General features: G+C 41.8%; 1 long non-coding RNA gene across 2 annotated transcripts; it reads right to left on the bottom strand.

The window, feature by feature from the left end:
• Positions 1-2,132: 2,132 nt before the first annotated feature.
• On the bottom strand, positions 2,133-2,739 carry LOC117505637. 2 transcript variants are annotated; one of them, XR_004559191.1, is made up of 2 exons: positions 2,613-2,739; positions 2,133-2,281 (listed from the first exon to the last, which is right to left on the bottom strand). It is a non-coding gene; the product is annotated as an uncharacterized LOC117505637 (long non-coding RNA). The 2 variants fall into 2 exon arrangements; XR_004559192.1 differs by lacking the exon at positions 2,613-2,739 and adding an exon at positions 2,451-2,553.
• Between the last annotated feature and the right edge of the window lie 14,341 nt (positions 2,740-17,080).

Genomic DNA, 17,080 nt, shown 5'->3' on the forward strand with positions numbered 1-17,080 from the left:
TGCTATGCTGATGATACTCAGATATACAGGCCGATAACTGCTGGTAATCTCTTCTACATAAAATCCTTAGACGATTGCCTTGCAACAGTGAGAAGCTGGATGTCTAGCAACGTCCTACTTTTAAACTCTGATAAGACTGAAATGATGGTTCTTGGTCCATTGAGACATTGGACTAATGCTTAGCCTAGGCTCGTGTCTCATACATCACACTGACAAAGTGAGGAACCTTGGGGTAATTTTTGATCCTACGCTATCCTTTGATCTCCACGTTAGAAATATTACGAGGACTGCTTTCTTCCACCTGTGAAATAGAAGGTTTGTCCCATCCTGTCTGTGGCTGATGCTGAGACCATGATTCATGCATTTGTTTCTTCTAGGTTGAACTACTGCAGTGTTCTATTTTCTGGTTTACTGCAGTCTAGTATTAGGGCTCTCCAATTGGTTCAAAATGCCAGACTATTGACAGGAAGCAGAAAGTTTGACCATATTACACCCATTTTGGTGTCTCTTCACTGGCTTCATGTCCCAGTGAGATCAGATTTTAAGGTTCTGCTACTAGCCTATAAAATTGTTCACAGACTACCACCTCCCTACCTAGCTGACCTAATTAAACCCTACGTACCGGCCCGGGCTCTGCGTTCTCAGGGTGCAGGACTACTTTGTGTCCCTAGGGTGAATAAGTCTGTGGGTCACAGAGCTTTCTCTTATCATGCCCCTGTTCTGTGGAATGATCTCCCTGCATCAATAAAACAAAATAAGACTTTCAAGTCCAGACTTAAGACGCACTTACTTTCCCTTTCATAGGGCGAGCATACTGACATAGTATAGTTCTATGCTTTTTACTTTTTTAAATTCATTTTATTTCACTTTCGTATGGCTAGCATACTGGTATAGTGTGTTGCTATGCTTTTTACCCTTTGAAATTAGTAAAGAGAGCGTGCCGCTGCCTCAACTTTATCTAAATTCTGGGTCTTTTAGTGAAGCTTAGGGCTAGTGGCCGGCGATCACCTTAGTATTTCTTCTGTTTTTCTTGTTTCTAAATGCTGATAAATTATACTGTATTTGTTGTTTCTGATTCTGTTTTTTTGTCTTTGTTTGAGTGCCAGCTCCATCCATACGTGGGAGTGATGGCTTCTTCTGCAGGCATTCTGTGCACCAACATGGACTCACAGAATTTCACAAAATACCAAAAAATGTCTGTGATCAAATCAAGTGGTTTTCATCAAAACCCAAGCAGCAATGCTCTGTTCTATCTGTAGACAACGTTTTGTGGCACTCCAGAAAGTAAAGTATTATAATAAATTGTGAATTAAAATTTGTGAGATTTAAAACAAATCCTAATGCACATTTCCACTTTCTCAGTTCCATCAGGTCAATAACTTACTGTCATCAGGTCAAACTCACCACTCCGATACTTTATTTTAATGAGTGTTGTTCTAACATTTATTGTTAATTTGTTTCTTTGCAGACATGCAGCCGTTGTTGGTGATTAAAGAAGAAACTCTCCCTGAACACCAGGAATGGAATCTGAGTGTTGACCAGGAGGACATTAAAGAAGAAGAGAAGCTGTGGATAAGTCAGCAGGGAGAGCAGCTTCAGCAGCTGGAGGAGGCAGATCTCACCAAGTTTGGTTTCACTGTCGTCCCTGTGAAGAGTGAAAATGATGATGAAAAACCAGAGTCATCACAGCTTCATCAAAGCCCAAGTGATGAGAGCACAGAGGCTGGGCCTGTAGCCAGCAGCTCATCTGTACACAGAACCCTGACAGCAGAAGCTGATGGAGAGGATGATGGAGGACCACAACCAGCCAGAAACTCAGGTCCAAACAGTCATTTACAACCAGATACCAGTGGAAGGAGTTCAGACACTTCTGGAACTGACACTGATGACAGTTATGACTGGAAACAGACCAGAGAACTTCAGTCAAGTTTTAACTGTCCAAAAAATACCAATAGAGTTTGTTCAGGCAACACTGATGAGAAACAATTTAAAGGCTCTAAATATGGAAAAACATCTGGTCACATGAACAACTCAGAGCAACAAGAGGAGACACAAGCAAGCAGAAGACCATTTAGCTGTTCTGATCAGAGTAAAAGACAGAAACAGAAGGGCACTCAGAACAAACACATTAGAATTCAGACAGGACAAAAACCATTTGTCTGTTCTGAATGTGGTAAAAGATTTGCGCAAAAGGGCACTCTGAAAACACACATGATAATTCATACAGGGCAAAAAACATTTGTCTGTCCTGAGTGTGGTAAGAGATTTGGGCAAAAGAGCACTCTGAAAACACACATGATAATTCATACAGGGCAAAAAGCATTTGTGTGTTCTGAATGTGGTAAAAGATTTGGGCAAAAGGGTGCCGTGAACACCCACATGATAATTCATACAGGGCAAAAAGCATTTGTTTGCTCTGAATGTGGTCAAAGATTTGGGCGAAAGGGTACTCTGAGCACACACATGATAATTCATACAGGGGAAAAAGCATTTGTCTGTTCTGAATGTGGTAAAAGATTTGGACTAAAGAGCAACCTGAATGAACACATGAGATTTCATACAGGGCAAAAACCATTTGTTTGTTCTCAGTGTGGTAAAAGATTTGCACAAACGAGCCACCTGAACACACACATGATAATTCATACAGGGCAAAAACCATTTGTCTGTTCTGAGTGTGGTAAAAGATTTGCACAAAAGAGCAACCTGAACACACACATGATAATTCATACAGGGCAAAAACCATTTGTCTGTTCTGAGTGTGGTAAAATATTTGCACAAAAGAGCCACCTGAACAGACACATGATAATTCATGCATCCAGCAAAGAACACCAAAGCAAGCCAGGCTCTTACACAAAAGGAGAAGTAGGAGTCAAACACCACCCCAACGTTTCAGGAGTCATTCACCACCTCAACCCCAACACAATATACAGATGCACCCAGAGCCATGGGAATTAGAGGATGAATTGGCAAATAAGATTGAGGAAACAAGGAGAATGAATCAGAAGCGGTAGTTAGGTAGCAGCAGAAGACATGCAGTTGGATGATGGAGCTACACTGAAGATTTGGCTGAGGATTCCACATACAAATACTTGGGAAATGAGAATAAGAAGAACTTTGTTAAACCGGAAGGAAATTGTTTTGCCAGAGTGCCGAAACTGTAAACATTGCTTCTTTTTTTTTAACAGTGAGAACAATGAGTACAACACATTTTTGCAAAATGATTGAAGACACTTGCACAAGATACTGACAGTATTGCACATAGTTGTGAGTACCTGAAAGACTCTGCAGAAGGGGGAGGAGTTATACAGTCTGGTTGCCACAGGTAGGAAGGACCTCCTGTGGTTTTCTGTGGTGCACCTCAGTGGCCTCAGTCTTTTGCTGAAGGTGCTCTGACAGGACATCAGTGTGGCCTGCAGGGGGTGGGAGGTGTTGTCACGGATGGTGAGCAGTTTTCTCAACATCCTCCTCTCCAACACCTCCATGACAGACTCCAGTTCCACCTTCAGAACAGAGCCAGCCATCCTGGTGAGCTTGTTGAGTTTGTTCATGTAAGTTGCCTTCAGCCTGATTTCCCAGCACACTACAGAGTAGAAGATGATGCTGGAGACCACAGAGTGATAAAACATTAACATATTTCTGCAGACATTGAAAGATCTGAGCCTCCTGAGGAAGTGCAGTCGCCTCTGAGCTTTCTTATACACAGCATCTGTGTTTACAGTCCAGTCCAGTTTGTTGTCTGTGTGGACACCCAGGTACTTGAAGTAGTCCACAATGTCTGCCTTAGTTTCATTACTGGTAACTGGGTTTGGACGGGTCTTTCGTCTTCTGAAGTCTACCACCAGCTCCTTTGTTTTAGGTACATTGAGCTGCAGGTGGTTGAGTCCACACCACTCTACAGACCTGAATCAAAGAAAATGCTACAATAGAACATTAGAGCAACACAAGAATACCTAAACCACTTAAAAAAGATCTGCAAAACAGAGTTGACACCAAAGAACAAGATCACAGCCATAAACCAGTTTGCAATACCAGTGGTGACCTATGGGTTTGGCATCGTAGACTGGCCACAGTGTGAGCTTAATAAGTTGGGACACGAAAACCAGGAAGATGCTCACTCTCCACAAAAATCACATACAGAAATCAGCATGGACAGAATATATCTCCCTCGCAGAGAAGGAGGTCTGGGTCTCACTGATATCAACCAGGCCTACAGAGCATCGATAATATGTATTGGACAGTACTTAAAGGGTTCTGAAGAAGAAATCATGAAAAAGGTCACACAACACCACGAGAAGACCTTATATGAACAGACCTCAATCACCAAACTGTTGGGGGAAAAAAATTACTTTGGTGGAGAACTCTTACAAGCAGGAGAAAGCAACAATCTGATACCTGTGACAAAACTAGCAGACCAGGAGAAAATGCAGCAAAAGAGAGCAGTGGACAGATGGAAACAGCACCAAAGGAAGAACTGGAAAAGGAATACATCGACAAAGTTGGATCAATGCAGTGGCTGAAAAAATGGAGAACTTGGTTTTGATGGAGAAAGAATTCTGATTGGAGCACAAGATCAGGGACTTCTAACAAATGGCTTCAAAAAAATGGCAGAAATCTCACAAAATGATAAATGCTGACTCTGTCATACAGCTGATGAGAGTGTAAACCAGCTAACATCCAGGGATGAGAATTTTCCGTGGATTTCAGAGTTTTTCTGGGCCATTTCTAAGATCAGTGTAAATGTGTTGAGGAAAAACTTTGGAGGGGTGGTGCAGCTGGGGTCATCTGTGCGAGTTAAATCTTTCCTCATATGCATGGGAACTGTAATAGTGCTGCTGAAACTGCAAGCTAAAGTTACTTTTTCTTCAACAGTGAATTTTCAGCCAGTCAGAATCTCTCCAAATCTAAAGTCATTGAAAGTACCCAGATGTGGACATTTTGAGTTTTGGCAAGTTTTAGCTGTTGAGCTAAGACTTTAACATGGCCAAAATTACTGAGAGAGGATGAATGCTGCTTTAAAGACATAATAGGTTCAAGTGGACATGTTTGGACCGGGAGGTGGATGTGGACGGGACAAAGACAAGACTTGGTGAATTTGTCTGCAAGGTTGAGCTTCCCGGTAAAGCTCACTGCATGTCATCAACAAAACCTTGGAAGAACACTGCAAGACGAAGAAACATCACTAAAGTTAATATTAAACGTACTAATCTGCCCGGGTCCAGATGAGCGCAGACGAGGCGCTGTGAGCCCCTGCTGTGGAGCGTGGCCAATAATTTTATTCATGCAATTAAAATGTGTTTATAATCACTGAAAGTTTTAAGTGTGGTGTAGTACAACCCCTGGCAATAATTATGGAATCACCGGCCTCGGAGGATGTTCATTCAGTTGTTTAATTTTGTAGAAAAAAAGCAGATCACAGACATGAAACAAAACTAAAGTCATTTCAAATGGCAACTTTCTGGCTTTAAGAAACACTATAAGAAATCAAGGAAAAATAATTGTGGCAGTCAGTAACGGTTACTTTTTTAGACCAAGCAGAGGAAAAAAAATATGGAATCACCCTATAAATTTTCATCCCCAAAACTAACACCTGCATCAAATCAGATCTGCTTGTTAGTCTGCATCTAAAAAGGAGTGATCACACCTTGGAGAGCTGTTGCACCAAGTGGACTGACATGAATCATGGCTCCAACACGAGCGAAAGGAGAGGATTATCAGACTCTTAGAAGAGGGTAAATTATCACGCAATGTTGCAAAAGATCAATCAATCAATCAATTTTATTTATATAGCGCCAAATCACAACAAACAGTTGCCCCAAGGCGCTTTATATTGTAAGGCAAGGCCATACAATAATTACGTAAAAACCCCAACGGTCAAAACGACCCCCTGTGAGCAAGCACTTGGCTACAGTGGGAAGGAAAAACTCCCTTTTAACAGGAAGAAACCTCCAGCAGAACCAGGCTCAGGGAGGGGCAGTCTTCTGCTGGGACTGGTTGGGGCTGAGTGAGAGAACCAGGAAAAAGACATGCTGTGGAGGGGAGCAGAGATCGATCACTAATGATTAAATGCAGAGTGGTGCATACAGAGCAAAAAGAGAAAGAAACACTCAGTGCATCATGGGAACCCCCCAGCAGTCTAAGGCTATAGCAGCATAACTAAGGGATGGTTCAGGGTCACCTGATCCAGCCCTAACTATAAGCTTTAGCAAAAAGGAAAGTTTTAAGCCTCATCTTAAAAGTAGAGAGGGTGTCTGTCTCCCTGATCTGAATTGGGAGCTGGTTCCACAGGAGAGGAGCCTGAAAGCTGAAGGCTCTGCCTCCCATTCTACTCTTACAAACCCTAGGAACTACAAGTAAGCCTGCAGTCTGAGAGTGAAGCGCTCTATTGGGGTGATATGGTACTATGAGGTCCCTAAGATAAGATGGGACCTGATTATTCAAAACCTTATAAGTAAGAAGAAGAATTTTAAATTCTATTCTAGAATTAACAGGAAGCCAATGAAGAGAAGCCAATATGGGTGAGAATTAACTGAAGGCTTTTTAGGGAACTTTTAGGACAACCTGATAATAATGAATTACAATAGTCCAGCCTAGAGGAAATAAATGCATGAATTAGTTTTTCAGCATCATATGCCAACATACAAAAATATAACATAAAATTTATCAAATTGGGTCTTTTTAGTGGCCCTGAAATGCTTCTAAAATGCTAAAAACTTGTTGGTACCAACAGTGCCCCTGGACCCCGCTAGGGGCCTACCACAGCCCCGCTGATTTTCAAAGTTTTTTTTCTTTGCTCATTCTCATCCCTGAAGATCAGCATATGAGACCATCATGGTAGACAGACATACATCCTGACACAAGATTTGTAAATGCCTCCTAGGAACTGGAGATGGAAGTCAAAACATCTGGGAGCACGAGCCAGCAGCAGTCTCATCCAACGGAAAAGTAACTGTCTTCTACGACAAAGAGATCCCAGCAGGAAGACATATTGAAGGAGGTGCAATCAAACTTGATATTATCATCTGGAACAAGCAAGAGAAAACAGCCAAAATCATTGATGTGACAGTCCCCAATGACTACGGCCTGAATTGAGCTGAAAGGGGAAAGATCACGAAATACCAAGACCTGAAAAATGACCTACGAACAACATGGTCATTGAAAGACATTGATATCATCCCAGTTGTGGTGGGAGCAACAGGCCTGATGAAGAACCTAGAGAAATACCTTGAGTCAATCCTTGGCCACCCAAGTGCCCACAAGGTTCAGTTATCAGCAATTAAGGGAACAATCACCATCTTGAAGCGAGCCCTCAGATACAATGCCAACTATGTTTAGGGTACAACTTTAAACCCCGGGTCAGGGGCCCGTTGGATTTGATAAAAAAGATAGATGGCTTAGTGGGTCAGAAGATTTGGATTAAAAGGTGGTGTGAAGGTGTGATGTGTTTGGATGTTCATGGTGTTTAAGCTGTCAGCCGAGGTGTGAGATGCGTCTGTGTCAGGAGTCCTGCTGCATGCTGGGAAACTTTGATTCTTTGAATGTTTAATGTCTTAATGTTGAAAATATGGACTTTTTTGGGGGTAAAAACTAAAACACCCTCATTTTGATGGATGGATTCAGTGAAGCACTGTTCATAATTCCTCCTCACAAAATATTAAAAATTTGAATTATTTTGGAAAATGTAGATTTTTTTTTTTTTTTTTATGGTGTAAATAGTGACATTTAGTGAAGGGGACACTTCCTGAGTCTCCTGTTGGTATCAATGAATGTCTTTTGACTCTTCGACTCCCTCCAGTTGTAGGTCACTATGCCACCCTTGTGAGCACCTGCAGACCCACTATGACCTCTGTGCATGACTCCAAGGATCAATTTTATAACTCCTTATGTTCCATCCTTTGTAACATCCCCCACAGTGACAAGATCATACTGATTGGTGACTTCAGTGTCAGGATTGGCTTGAGTCATCATGTTGTCATCAGGCGCCACAGTGCGGGCAAAAGTTAACAGCAATGGTCAGCGCCTTCTGACCCTCTGCTCCAAGTTCAGTTTGGTCATTACCAACACCATGTTCCAGATCCGCAACCTCTATCAGACCTTCTGGATGCACCCTAGGTCCAAGCATTGGCACCTCATTGACTACATCATTGTTCGGCCAGGCAGATCTCTGTGACGTGCTCATCTCAAGGGTCATACGTGGGGCCAGATGCTGGACCGACCACTGCCTCATTAGATCAGCACTCCAGCTTTGTGTGCGGCCTCCCTTTCAGAAACGGCAACCTAAAAGGAGACTCAGTTTTCATTCCCTTAAAGATTCTATCACCAGTGGCACTTTTTGTGATGCCATCTCCCACTCTTTGTCGCCCGAGTCCAGTCACAAGCCAGCCAAGTTCTCAGCTGATTTAACAGAAGAATGGCAAGATTTTTGTGACCTTTTGCTCAGTGTCTCTCAATCCCTGCTTGTCTTTACCAGAAACGGCACCAGGACGGGTTCGATGACATCAAGCCTCTTAGAGATAAGAGAGACTTTATTGTCATTATAATAAACAACGAAACTTTGTTGGTGACAACCAGTCAGTAGCAGCAGTGATTAAATAAAAAAATAAAATAAATAATATAATAGAAAAAAAATACAAGAGCAGTAATGGCCATAAAACAACAATAGGCATCTTTGTTATTTACAATGTAAAGTGAGATGCACAATTTGCATGGCTGTTTAAAATCCAGTTGGAACGACAGTCTGTGGCTCAGACTGTAGCTGAAGCTGGTGAGTATATGGGGGGGGGGGGGGCACAGGACAGGAAGCTCAGCTCCAACAATCCTCTGGGCTGTCCTCACAACCTGAGCCAAGTCTTTTTTTATTTTCTGCTGTGCAGCTGACATACATATGAGGTCTGTCCATAAAGTATAGGTCCTTTTTATTTTTTTCAAAAACTATATGGATTTCATTCATATGTTTTTACGTCAGACATGCTTGAACCCTCGTGCGCATGCGTGAGTTTTTCCACGCCTGTCGGTGACGTCATTCGCCTGTGAGCACTCCTTGTGGGAGTGAAACCGACTTCTTCTGAAACTTCTCTGTTCTCACGGCGTCCTGGATCAATAGAGCCTGAAATGTGGAGGTTTTCAGCTTGAAACAGGCTGACGATGGCGCCTGGGAGCGCTGCACGACGTCTCGCACCGTGGGAAGTCCTTAAAGCGACAGTATCACCTCAAAATCTCTCATCAGCCGTTAAAATTTTCACTGAAAACCAGCTTAATTTTTCGAACCATGTCCACTTCGATGTGTCTCACAGGTTTAGAAAAAATTTGATCAAACAAAGCGCCAGTCTCTCAGCAACTTCTCAGACAAAGGAATTCCGACGAGGGGCTGGACGACTCCTCCCACAAGGAGTGCTCACAGGCGAATGACGTCACCGACAGGCGTGGAAAAACTCACGCATGCGCACGAGGGTTCAAGCATGTCTGACGTAAAAACATATGAATGAAATCCATATAGTTTTTGGAAAAAAAGGACCTATACTTTATGGACAGACCTCGTACAGTCATGCCCTGAGAGAGGATGCTCTCCACAGTGTTCCTGCAGAGGTTCACCAGGAACTGAGGGGAGAGACCAGCCCGCTTCGGCTTCCTGAGAAAGAAGAGTCGTTGCTGTGCCTTCTTCATCGGGTGGGAGGTGTTGACTGACCAAGAAAGGTCGTTGGTGATGTGGAGTTCCAGAAATTTGATGTTATCCACCACCTCATCATTTATGTGAAGTGGTCGGGTGGTCTTCCTGAAGTCCACATTGACCTCCTTGGTCCTCTTCTGCAGAAAAAGCACAACCTCCATGATGCAGTCCTCAGAAATCCATCATGTGTTGCTCTGTGTGCCGATTGAGCTGCTCTCTGGTTCATGTGCAATGTGAGCTTTGCAGTATTGAGGACAAACAGTGGTGTGCGAAGGCAATTGAGATCCAAGGTCACGTGGACAGCTGTGTCTTTCATTGTTTTTACAACTTCATCAAGGCTGTGGTTGGGCCTTCTCAGAGATCCACTCACCCAGTCAGATGGGGTTCTCATCAAGGGTAGGTTAGGTCTCCTTGAAGGGTGGGCGGAGCATTTCCATGAGTCCCTTAACAACATTACTCCCGTAGATGGCACCATTCTGGATGACCTTTGACCCTCCCACCTATCACCAGTCGTTGTCGTGGACAGAATACAGGTGTGCAAATTACTGAGTGGCTTTTCACTTTATGAACACATCCCAGTAATTTAGAATCACAACACAAACCATCCAGTCATCACTCACTTTACCAAAAATGCGACCTCGCTCACCTTGGCACGAGCTGCTGTGCACATGCTGCACGTGCACACCTTTCCAGCACTCACATACTCATCAGGGCTCAGATTTCACATCGGTGTTTCTTTGTTTTGGTGAGTTTATTAGATCAGAGAATCCAGCAGGAACTTGAAGTCGAGTCCCTTTATTCAGAGAGTCGTGATAACTGAGAACATGTCGCCACTGAACCAACCTTTTATGTTTTCAACATTTTTTTTTTTTTCAGTTAACCACATGCAGCAACACATCCAACTACAGGTACTATCAAAACAGATATAAAAACTACAATTATGCTGCTGCAGCTGACATGCAATGACGTGATGTCAGCGTGCATGACAGCTTTAAGGTTCTCTGTCACTGGATTATGATTTATTCTGGGTTAATTTGACCTTCAAGAAGCTTTTCTTTCTAATCAACTTCCAGTTCAAAGGTAAGGTGTACAATTTCCTTTTTTTTCCCAACTCCTTTCTTTTTCGCACCTTGTGGAGTTTTCTGCCAAATCTATTTGATCCATTATTGAAATGTATCAGCGTGCACACTGCAAAAACTATTAAAATATGAGAGGAAAGAGTGAAACCAGAAAAGTATCAAATCACAGCCTTTTGTGGTGTCTGATTTAACAGGTGCACTTCAAACTGTGGGTCCAGTGTACCGTGTCTGAGCCTGGTTTGAAAAAATAAGCAGTCAGGCTTTTAATCATGGAAATGTGCAAGATTAAGTTTCCCTGAAATAATCTATTTCCCTGGTTTTGGGAGCGCTGTGGAGGCAGATATATCATTTCTGATCAAGTTGTCAGTAAAATAACATGTAACCATTTATCGTGTCAAGTTCTTATTTCATCTTTGAACCTGCTGTTTCTAGTATAAAAATAAAATGTGTTAAGAACGTGTGTAAATAGATACCAGGAAAGAGAAAGCAGTTCAGGAACCAGCTCTTTGTAAGTGGCCACATTGAAGTCCTGTGGTCCCATCCTGTTGGAGACACCAGCAGCCTGTTCTGTTTCCTGAAGGGGAAAGTTCTTCCTTCACAGAGGATAAATGACCGAGCACATGATCCTCGGGTCTGCTTATAAAAAATATGATGCTCTTGGTTCTTGTGCTCACTGTGAGTGTCCGTGGACTTCTGACCGGCTGTAATATATCTGAATGTCATATTAAACTTAAGTGAAATGATCTTGAATGCTTCCAAACCACTTAACAGTAACTTACTCACACCACAAATGACCAAACTGATGACTTATTATTATTATGAAAAATGGGGAATTGATCAGTCTAAAGATTTTAAATTGATCTGACAATGGAAGGTTAATTTTGTATTCTTTATATTGTTTGTAATTTTTATACGTTTACTCTTTAAATCTATGGACTGTTGGTGTTTTTTTTACATGTACATGTCTGAAATAAACATAATTTACAGTCTCACATTCTGGGAACAGGTAAATTAAAATGTTCTGAAGATTTAGACTGGTATGTCTGTTTCAAATGAACAACCATCTTACATTTAAAATCATATAATGTACAGTGTCAACACACATTTTGATTGTTTAGATGCACAAATGACAACATGACGAGCAAAAAGGTTTTTCATGTCGAAACATTTTTAACTCGTATAAAACTGTGTGTGTGTGTGCGTGTATGTTTCGCTTTAACTACGGGCACTATTGGCCTTGTAAATGTAATTTCCACCACACCATTGCCTTACAATATAAAGCGCCTTGGGGCAACTGTTTGTTGTGATTTGGTGCTATATACATGTGCTCTGATGTCACTGTTTATCTCCATAGAAACTGCCCAAACAACCTTTCGTACAAACTGTTTAAAGGGACATTACAGTGTTGTGGTGGAAATTACGGCAATAGTGTGTATGACATTGAATACCCCAATTATGTTTTGATTATTTTACTGATATTTTATTCAGAGATATTTTAAAACATTAGAAAAAACGTTTCTTTACCATTCATTTTTATCATTGAAGATCAAAAGTTTGGGTGTGGGACAAGCACAAAATGGCAATATTTGCATATAATGATGCTGAAAAAAGGTGAAAAAGTCATCATAGACTACTAAGACAAATTTCTTAAAACACTTTCATTGTAAAGATTAAAAGTGTGAAATTTCCCCTTTTTTCTGTTTTTCATACAATATGATCAAAGGACATAATAAGTGCCCGTAGTCTAAGAATCACCCGTATATATATATATATATAGACTTTTGCAAAGGACATCAACACATGATCAATCAGAAGAACATCAGTCATTCATCATTGTGAAAACCATAACAGCTACATCCATCTGGTGCCGTCATCTCAACGATTCTTATTGAAGGTGTTTTCTGCTGTAAAAGTAATGATCTCTGAGGACACGTCTTTTTACTCTGTCCATCAGTCTGAGGTCAGACAGGAGGTGGACCAGCTGCCCCTCTGGTGTGGTCAGAACAAACAAGCTGAACCTGCTCAAGACTGGATATGATGGTGGACTTCAGGAGGACCCCCATCACCCCCAAGAAGGAACCCACCATCCGTCCTCAGAGGAGACAGACAGACAGACACAGCCTCTGGACTCAGAGGAGGGAGACAGACAGACAGACACAGCCTCTGGACTCAGAGGAGGGAGACAGACAGACAGACAGCCTCACGTGTTCTGTCAGGCTTTGGCTGACCTCTTGACCTCTTTGACCTTGTCACAGTGAACCGCCCTCTTCCAGTATGTGGATGATCTGCTGATTGTGTCTCCTTCTAAGGAGCAGTGTGACCACCACACTTTGTTGCTTCTTTCACACCTGGCAAAGGGGGACAAAAAGTGTCCCTAAAAACATTACAGTTTGTAAAGTCTGAACTTACTTTCATTGGTCAAAATGAGAAACAGAGAAACTTTGTGTCCAAAAGCTTTTTTCAGACTGTGAGCAGAGAACTGATCTAGAAGGTGTCAGGGGAGAAGTGTACACATGCACACGCACAAATGCTGAGGGAAGCTTCAAATTTTCACCCCCCCCTCTTCCCACCACTCCACACCCCCACAAACTGCTTCAGAAAAACTGCAGCAGAGTCTTAACAGTTTGTTTGGGAACAGAGTGATTAAAACACTCAATCAGAGAGAAGGACAGAGAGCCGAGTGGAAGGTACGTGGTTGGTTTCCTGCAGAGGTTCTACAGTTTTCCTCTTGGTCACATATGTGGACCTCAGTGATCTATTCAGCACTGAGGTGTTAAATTTTATATCGTCTCATTAATAAACGAGTTCAGTCGATATTACGGCCAACAAGATATCGAGTTTGTCTTCATGTTGGCACAATGTGACCTCAAGAAAAACAAGACGGCCAAACACCAGTGAAGACAATCTGACATTTTGCTCTACGGCTGAAAACTGCTGAGTTAAAATAATAACGTTACAGCTTCCACACAGGTGGAACAAACAGCTGATTCTGTCCTTTTTAAAGGGTTTCTTGAGTTTATCTGGAGTTTGTCAAAACACACAAAGCAGCAAATTAGTCAGAACTGAGTGACTTTGTTGTTTGGAGACGACAGCAGACAAAATCATCACCATGAATTTCATTTCTGTCCTTTGTGACATTTTGTCTTGTGGTTCAGTAACACATGGAGCCGTCCACATGATGGGTGGCAGCTAGAGCCAGGTAGAGGTCAACCAAGGGGTCAACATTTAAAAAGCATAAACCACATTATTTGACTGATCAGAATAATTTACATCACTTTTAACACATTTAGAGCAACTTTAACTTTTGACCCCTGTGTGGACTGAAGTTGACCTTTGTGACCTTTTCTGCTGTTTTTTTAACCCATAACTCCAGAACATTCAGTCATAAATAGTCTAAACTATACGCTTAGAGAATCTTTATGATCAGAGAAAACCTCCTCGACTGTTTAATCAACAGAAACACCACACTTGGTGCTTTTAGACAAACTGATGGTTTCTTCATGAAAATCCTGTGAACATCTTTGTGGAGAAATGCTGCCCTCGTGTGTCTGATAAAGGGATTTACAGTTATAAAGGCAGAAGTAGAAACAGAAAGTATAAATAAAACCTGTTTGACTTTCCACTTTTGTAACCTCCAAAGCAGTAAATAAATGTAACTTACACTCCAGAAAATACAGAAGTCAAAACGATCAGAGCAGCTGAACGTCAGCGTTGTAAATGTGGACACCCTGTTGTCCTCAGTTCATGTCCGTCTCTTCTGTCATGTTGATCTTCCAGCATTTCTGCTGTATTCAAGATGGCCACCAGCCACCAACCACCAATTGAGTGAGAAAATTCTGAGTCTACTGTAAGTTAAGAAAACTTTTCAGGCATGAATTGTGGGGTCTACAGTTGGTACAGAATGCTGCTGCCAGACTTTTGACACTGCAGAAAGTTTGACCACATTACACCCAATCTGGCGTCCCTTCATTGGCTTCCGGTTTCTGCCAGATCAGATTTTAAAGTCCTGTTGCTGGTCTATAAAACTGTTCATGGACTGGCTCCTTCCTACCTGGCGGACTTGGTCAAGCCCTACATACCAGCGCAGCCCTTGTGTTCGCAGGGCTTCTGTGTGTTCCAAGGGTGAATAAGAAGTCTGTGGGGTATAGAACCATCTCCTACCGTGGCCCTACTCTTTGGAACGATCTACCTGCAGCTATAAGGCAGTCTGACACGGTTGAGACTTTTAAATCAAGACTGAAGACCCACTTTAGACTCTTATCATTAATTCTGTTTTATGTTTGACTTGTAATGTCTTTTTATTCTACTGTTTTAACTTTTTATCGTGCCCTTTTTGAGTTTAATTTACTTTGTTAGAAATTGTATTATGTGAAGCGCCTTGGGGCGACTGTCGTGAGATGGTGCTATATAAATTAATAAACTGAAATCAAATTACTCTATTGGTGGTTGGTGGCCATCTTGAATATGGAAATTACAGTATTTTACATCACTCATAAAGCATTTAAATGAATTTTTGACAACATAGGGTTAATTTTCAATGTATATGTGGAATTAGGTCCACCTGAAAAGAAATCATAAATACAAAAAGGTAAAATATTTTAATATGCTGATTATGTATAATATGCAAATTAGCTAATTAAATATGCAATATACAAAAATTCTACAGAAAAATTGCCCTAAAAACAGCTGAGAAATCCTTGGTAGAGACTGTAATCGAATCGATAGGGAATTTGCCCTGTTTATGAAGAGAAAACAAAAAACAAACAAACAAAAACATATGGGTAATTTTCAGTTTATATATACAAAAAAAAAATAAGCTCCATATTTTCCCCAAAATTAAAAATATCAACATTCAGAGAATTATAAAGTTTCCCAGCATGCAGCAGGACTCCTGACACAGACGCCATCTCACACCTCGACTACTGCAACACCTTACTGACAGGTTAAACACCATGAACATCCAAACACATCACACCTTCACAACATCTTTTAGTCCAAATTTTCTGACACACTGAGCCACATTTTTTTATTTTTTTTTGTCTTGGCTTTATTTTTAATAGAATCCAACGGGCCCCTGACTCGGGGTCTAGAGTTGCATCCTAACCATAGCTGGCATTGTATCCAAGGGCTCTCTTCAAGATGGCGATCATTCCCTTAATTGTAGACAACTGTGCGCTTGGGTGACCACGGACTGTCTCAAGGTATTTCTTCAGGTTCTTCTTCATCAGGCCTGTTGCTCCACAATAACTGGGATGATATTGATGTCTTTCAATGACCATGTTGTTCATAGGTCATTTTTCAGGTCTTGGTATTTCGTGATCTTTCTCCTTTCAGCTTGATTCAGGCCGTAGTCATTGGGGACTGTCACATCGATGATTTTGGCTGTTTTCTCTTGCTTGTTCCAGATGACAATATCAGGTTTGACTGCACCTCCTTCCATATGTCTTCCTGCTGGGATCTCTTTGTCGTAGAAGACAGTTACTTACTAAGAGTCTCCTTTTAGGTTGCTGTTTCTGAAAGGGAGGCCGCACACAAAGCTGGAGTGCTGATCTAATGAGGCAGTGGTCGGTCCAGCATCTGGCCCCACGTATGACCCTTGAGATGAGCACGTCACAGAGATCTGCCTGGCCGAACAATGATGTAGTCAATGAGGTGCCAATGCTTGGACCTAGGGTGCATCCAGAAGGTCTGATAGAGGTTGCGGATCTGGAACATGGTGTTGGTAATGACCAAACTGAACTTGGAGCAGAGGGTCAGAAGGCGCTGACCATTGCTGTTAACTTTTGCCCGCACTGTGGCGCCTGATGACAACATGATGACTCAAGCCAATCCTGACACTGAAGTCACCAATCAGTATGATCTTGTCACTGTGGGGGATGTTACAAAGGATGGAACATAAGGAGTTATAAAATTGATCCTTGGAGTCATGCACAGAGGTCATAGTGGGTCTGCAGGTGCTCACAAGGGTGGCATAGTGACCTACAGCTGGAGGGAGTCGAAGAGTCAAAAGACATTCATTGATACCAACAGGAGACTCAGGAAGTGTCCCCTTCACTAAATGTCACTATTTACACCATAAAAAAAAAAAAAAAAAAAAAAAATCTACATTTTCCAAAATAATTCAAATTTTTAATATTTTGTGAGGAGGAATTATGAACAGTGCTTCACTGAATCCATCCATCAAAATGAGGGTGTTTTAGTTTTTACCCCCAAAAAAGTCCATATTTTCAACATTAAGACATTAAACATTCAAAGAATCAAAGTTTCCCAGCATGCAGCAGGACTCCTGACACAGATGCATCTCACACCTCGGCTGACAGCTTAAACACCATGAACA

Source organism: Thalassophryne amazonica, unplaced genomic scaffold (genome assembly GCF_902500255.1).
Source record: "Thalassophryne amazonica unplaced genomic scaffold, fThaAma1.1, whole genome shotgun sequence".
NCBI lineage: Eukaryota > Metazoa > Chordata > Actinopteri > Batrachoidiformes > Batrachoididae > Thalassophryne > Thalassophryne amazonica.